Below are 6,569 nucleotides of genomic sequence, written 5' to 3' on the forward strand. Positions count from 1 at the left end.
AGGTTCTGGGTACTATGCCAAGCCTGGCTGTTTCCCGAGGAGTCAGAGCAAATGGGAATTTTTGTATTATCAGCCCTTGAAAATTGGAGCAAATTGGCGTGCAGGGCCATCTGAAATAGTGGCATGTCTAATTAATCAAAATATGGTCTATATGTAATAAATCAAGTTAATTGGATAACAAATGTTTCTAAGTAAATGTGTGGTTTTTTTTCAAGACTCTATTAGTATTCACATGAAAATAATTCATGTGAAATTCTAATATCATTCAGGCATATAAACTTATGATTTAAAAAATCCTTTAAAATGCTTGTTCTCTCAAATAGTTCTCTCAGTGCAATCCTATTCATCTTATTCATTTCATGAGTAAAACCTTTACAATTATTACATAATATGAAGATGTACAAATCATACAAATAAATTTGTTACTCATTCCAAATTAATGAAGACTGGGACAGGCCATTAGATATGATCAAATCCAATTTTCCCTTATTTTTGCTTAAGGAAAGAAGGCCCGAGTTGACTGAAAGCCCGTGTCCAGCTGATGATGGATTTAGAACAAGGTGTGGTGGTTCGGATCTCTGTCTGTAAATCTTCATGCCCTCCCTTTGTTAGAGTTCCACTTTCATGGTATCTGCTGAGACTTCGTGATACCATCCTTTGGAGTAAGCAGAGCTCCATTTGTGTTAAGCTTTACCATGTCAAGCTGATGTCAGTCTGACAATTGTGGGCCAAAATGTCAATATGTATCTCATGTTTCTACTCACCCTCTTGCACTCCTGTCATTTGTCAAGAGAACACACCAGGAATAGCCACTGGCCCAAGAACAAAGAGAAGACCCATGGAAGAGATTAAATTCAGAATCCAGTCTGGAGCCAAGCCAAGCAGTGCTCCAGGCAACTGCAGGTTTGAGAATGAGACAAAAACAAATACTTGTTATTGGAAGCCACTGAGTTGTGTGATGCTTTCTTCCAAGGCATTATTGCAACATTAGCTGACTGATATACCAGGCCATTACTTCTCTGTCTTCCATTTCAAGGTTCTTTTGATTGTACATATGTTGAATTTTATGAATTCAGCTTAATTGTATGCAATGTTTTCTAAAGAAGTATAAAGTCCCTCAGAAAAATGTGATCTTGTTTACTTTATTTTAGGGTTCTTGACCATCTACTTGAACAAAAACCTGCCAAGTGCAAACTATACTGGGAATAACGCAGAATCTTATGTTGTACTAAAAATGAATACTTTCTATCCTATCTATTTAGTTAAAAGCAGTGTGTTTGTAGGCTGAGTAGATCACTTACCTACTTTGAGTAGATGCCATGAAGCATCTGTTAGCAGTGACAGCCTATAATTTGGACCTAGAGAACCTGATCATGAATTCAAATCACAGCATTGTCACACTGGCCATCACCAACCTCCTCAACACTGGCAGTGGGTGCAGCATTGACCACCTAGTGAAGCAGATCTCCTCTTTTATGTCAGAGATCTTGGTGAATTCAAGGCGGTGGTTACATAGGCCATCGGTGCCTTGTGTCAGAAGTATCCTCACAAACACACTGTTCTCATGAACTTCCTGTTTACCATGCTGCAGGAAGAGGGTGGCTTTGAGTATAAGTGGGTCACCATGGACTGCATCATCAGCATCATTGAGGAGCACTCAGAAGGCAAGGAGACAGGACTGTCACATCTGTGCAAATTCACCGAGGACTGCAAGTTTACTGTGCTGGCCATCTGTATTCTGCATCTCCTGGGCCGGGAGGGGCCCAAGACCAACAACCCCTCCAAATACATCTGCTTCATCTATAAACAAGTAGTCTTGGAGCATGAGGAGGTCTGGGCAAGTGCTGTGAGAACTATGGCCAAGTTTAGAGCCCAGAATGAGTAGGTGTTATCCAGTATCTTTGTGTTGCTGAAGAGGTGTGTGATGGAGGATGACAAAGAAGTTAGGGACTGAGCCACCTTGCATTACAATGTCCTGGAGCAGAGGCAGAAGGCCCTCAATGGAGGTTATGTCCTAAATGGTTTGATCCCTGGTTTGGAGAGGGCTCTAAAGCAATACACTTTAGAACCGTTAGAAAAATCTTTTGACCTCAAGTCTGTGACCCTGGTTTCCACACCATGGCAGAACAAAGAACAGAAAGCACCCCCATCACAGCAGCCAAGCATCCTGCAAAAGTGGCAGCTACTTGGCAGGAGATCTTCCAAGAGCAGTTGGCAGTGGTGCCAGATTTCCATGGGCTGGGACCCCTCTTCAAGTTCTCGCCTGAGCCCATGTCCCTTACTGAGTCAGAGACAGAGCATGTCATCCACTGCACCAAACACACCTTCACTGACCACATGGAGTTCCAGTTTGACTGCACAAACACACTCAATGACCAGACCTTGGAGAATGTCAGAGTGCAGATGCAGCTCACTGAGGTCTATGAGGTGCTCTGTTATGTGCCTACCTGGAGCCTACCCCATAAGCAGCTTGGGACCTGCTACACACTGGTGGCACTGCCCAAGGAAGACCACATAGCTGTGGCCAGCACATTCATCTGTCTGATGTTCACTGTCAAAGACTATGATCCCACCACTAGGGAGACTGACAATGAAAGATAGGAGAATGAATATGTGCTGGAAGATTTGGAAATGACTATAGGTGATCACATCCAAAAGGTCATGAAGCTGAACTTTGGAGCAGCCTGGGTTGAGGCAGGGGATGTCTGAGAAGGAGGAAACATTCACCTCGTCTACCACCAGGACACTCAAAGGGGCTATGGGAAATATTGTGAAATTCCTGGGCATGCACTCTTTTGAGAAGTCAAAGTGCCAGATAATAACACCCACACATTACTCCTGGCTGGTGTGTTGCAAGGTGATCATGACATCCTGGTGAGCTCCCAGCTGCTGCTTTTGAACACAGTTACAATGCAGTGACAGCCAGAAGTTCAAGGTAGCCTGACCAGATGGCAGGAGTGACTGCTGGAAGTGGGGAGTTGAGTGACAAAGAGACACTTAAACAATGTGTATAGTCTGTCCAAAGACAACCTTTGAGTTTATAGCCTTTACTGTTGCTCTTAGCAAGCTCTGTACTTAAGTCCTATCTCTTGAAAATCTTAATAACCTCTCTCCTTACCCTCTTTCCTCCATAACAAAAAGCAAGCAAACACTGTGTGTGCATGTGCATGTGTGTGTCTGTGTACATATAAAGTCTTTACAATTAGTGGCACACACAGTGGTGGTAGGGGCCTTGGCCCCAGTCTCTCTGGCTGTATCTGATCAATGAAGGAGACATGAGGCCCATGCACTGGCCCTGTGTGTTTGGCAGCTCCTCCGATGCCGGATTCCAGTGTACAAAGAACATGCTAGCCAGGGGCACAGGGATGGAATGGAAAAGTACTCCTGAAAATGTGTCTAATTTCTTTCAGATGTCTTCCATCGGCTTGGTTGTTGGCATGCTTTACTGTTTTCCATTTAGTACCTTCAAATATGAGTGAAAAGAAAGGTGTTTTTTTTTAAAAAGGACATCATTGATCCATATTTATACATATGTATGTAGAATACAAGAAGTTAACACACTCATAAAATGCAGCAGTATGTAAATATATACCTATGTGTGCTTTTAAGAAAAATACCTGATTAGTTTTTACTTAATTAACTTAGATGTTTCTGTATCGTTTATTGATGCCTGTAAAAGAAAACAATAATAAATCATTTATAAAAATGGTCCAATTTTTTCTACTGGGAAATATAGCCAGCCAGACTTTCTCATAAATTGTTTAGAATAATGTGACTCTGCAGTGATTTTTCTCTGATATGTGTGTTTAAAGGAAGAAAGTAACAACCACAAGCTTTGAAAGGTGATTTTATTGGACGGTGGTGAATAGGATTTGCCAGGAGAGGAGGAGGAGATGTGTTGGGAAAATCTGTGCATTTTAACAAATAATGCTGTATGTGCCTTCCTTGTATCTTTGCTAAAGAACAGACTCTCACTAGGAAAACAAAATCAAAAGCTAGATCAGAGGCTACAATCCACAGACAAAAATACTGATGGCTGTAAGTAGGTAAGAGGGTAAATAAGTTCTCTTTTGTCTCTCTGGGCTTTCTATAAACTTCTCTCTTGTGGGGACTTAGGTGGTATTAATGCTGGGTCTCCAAGCCAAATGTTCTGAAACTTTCCCCTCCTCATCAATTGCAAAAGAAACAGCTTTCCAGCCCTGCCTCTGGTGACGTGCCTCATCTTGGAAAAGATTTACCCAGAACTCATTATTTAAACATGAGTTGCTCTCCTCTCTAACTAAATCAATTGTTCAAATTAAAAATGCAAGGGGAATGCTTAACTTACCTAAGAGAAACAACTGTGCTAAAGGATATAAAACATGCTTTAAAAAATACAAACAGATGACATGCCATTCATTTCAGTTCTGGGACTGTAGGTCTCCTTTGTACCTTACTTTTATTATCACACAGGGCAATTTACAAACATTTTCATCATTACATTATAGTTGTTCCTTGTGTATTTCTGTTTGGATAATGAGATTTGGCCCACTGGATGGTATCATCCACATTTTTTTAAAAATCATGAAAAGCATTACATGTCATTAAATATTCTTTCACAAACTCATATTGAAAGCTGAATATTCTGTTAAATTAATATAGCTCATTTTATTTAACCAATGACCTAATGTTGAATATTTAAATCATCACTTTTTTCTTCATTACAAACAATGCTGGGATGATGTAAACATCCTCATAAGAAAATCTCAAAATATTATCCTGATTAGTACTTCAGAAACATTCCTACAAGTGCCATTATCGGGTCAACGAGTGTGCATATTAGATTTTAGATACACATTTACAGCTAACATCTAGAAAAGTTGTACCATTTTTTTTTCAAATCCACTTTTATTTATTTACTTTTCAACGTTTAAATCCTTGAGGGGTACAGCATTACACAGATCCTGCGTCCAATGGCTTTAGCAGGAAGGTTGCTCAGAATTTGGCATAAACCATGCCACTGCTTCCAGGAGCAAGAGTTACCTTTCCCCAGGTGACTGGTTTTGTTGGGTTGGCTACCAGGAGACACTGTGTTGTTCTTTGCTTTGTACACATTAGCACGTCTCTCGTCTAGATAGAATTCAGGTTCATCTCCAACATAAACACCTTCGATTTTAAGAAGAGCTGTGTGCTGGCTGGGGAGACCCTGCTCATAGCCAGCAACGACGGCTTTAGACTAGAGCCTTCCAGACCTATTTCTTGTTATAGAGGTCCCATTCCCAGCAGGCCTCCACAGGCTCCAAGGCGGCGGGGAGGGCTGCGCCAATTCCTATTCCCATTAATGGTAGAAAGTGCTCGTTTATTTATGGTATCTTTGCCAACCGTCAGCACTGTCGTTTTATTATTTTAATCTTATTATTTTTAATATGCATCTTGATTTCTACTGAAACGTAGCATTTCCATTTATCTAAATACCATCTCTATGTACTGACTGGTGAATTCTTATTCATATTCCTCAACAGAAACACTCACACGTATTAATTCAGACCTTGTGATAAGGCAGTGGGATACAGAGGGAAATGGGACAGGCCAGGGCCATGCCTACAGGGAGCTGGCAGGCAGGCAGGGCAGAGCACATTAGAATGGGAGCTGAAGGATTTAAAGGGCTGGAAGGCCCCCAGGACTTTATCTAGAGCCAGGGAAGAGCCTGCTAATGAAGAAGAGAGGTCAATTTAAGTTTTAGTTTCATTGTTACTTTTGATTTTTAAGTGCTGTTCACCTATTAAGAATATTATTATTTCCTCAGGGATATACTCAGAAAGTGCTCCTAATTTGCTATTATTTGTCTTTTAATTTTGCTTTAAATTTTTCTCTTGTCAAATTTAGAAATTAATTTCCGTATAATTTTACCATTGGTCATACTTGGAAAGGTATTCTCTACAACAAGATAGTAGAAACCCTTACCAAAAGTTTCTCCAATGATATTTATGTTTTTTTTATATTTAAGTCTTTACATGGAATGTATTTATAATGTTACAAGATAATACTATAAGGGTTTCTGGGTTTTGTTCTGCTTTAGAGATTCTTTTTTAACCACAAATGTGGAAAATTGACCCAATATTTTTTAATGGTTCTTTTTTTTTCCCCCCAATGAGTGATGGAAATGTATGCTATACTAAATTATTACTGTGCTTTCAGCACTTTTAAGTTTATTTTTTATGTATCGATGCCAGTGTCAATTAGCTTTAATTATCATGTTTGTATATTTTTATATAACATTTCATAAGACAAGATCCTCCTCAACACATTTATGTTTCAAATACTGCTTTTATATTTTACTTGTAGGTATTTTTATTTGAATTGCTGTATTATTCTATATCAATTGTGAAAGAACTGACATATTCTCAATATGTGCCACCATGGATTATATTCATTGTGATATATAACTCTTTAGCCAGCTCAGGATTCACTGTTGGATTCCTACCTCTTTTTCTCCCTATCATAGCACTTCCCCTTCTTGCTGATATGTAGGGTTTCAGAGCTAAAATGGAAATATTAAATTATTAGGTAGCATGCATTTGGTTTCTAGA

The 6,569-nt window shown here is 39.6% G+C and overlaps 1 pseudogene across 1 annotated transcript; it reads left to right on the forward strand.

The window, feature by feature from the left end:
* Window positions 1-1,319: 1,319 nt before the first annotated feature.
* LOC308562932 (coatomer subunit gamma-1 pseudogene) lies at window positions 1,320-2,919 on the forward strand (annotated as a pseudogene). The gene has a single exon. The product of its transcript is annotated as a coatomer subunit gamma-1 pseudogene (transcript).
* Window positions 2,920-6,569: the final 3,650 nt, after the last annotated feature.

This window comes from Miniopterus schreibersii (assembly GCF_964146895.1).
Source record: "Miniopterus schreibersii genome assembly, chromosome: 10".
NCBI lineage: Eukaryota > Metazoa > Chordata > Mammalia > Chiroptera > Miniopteridae > Miniopterus > Miniopterus schreibersii.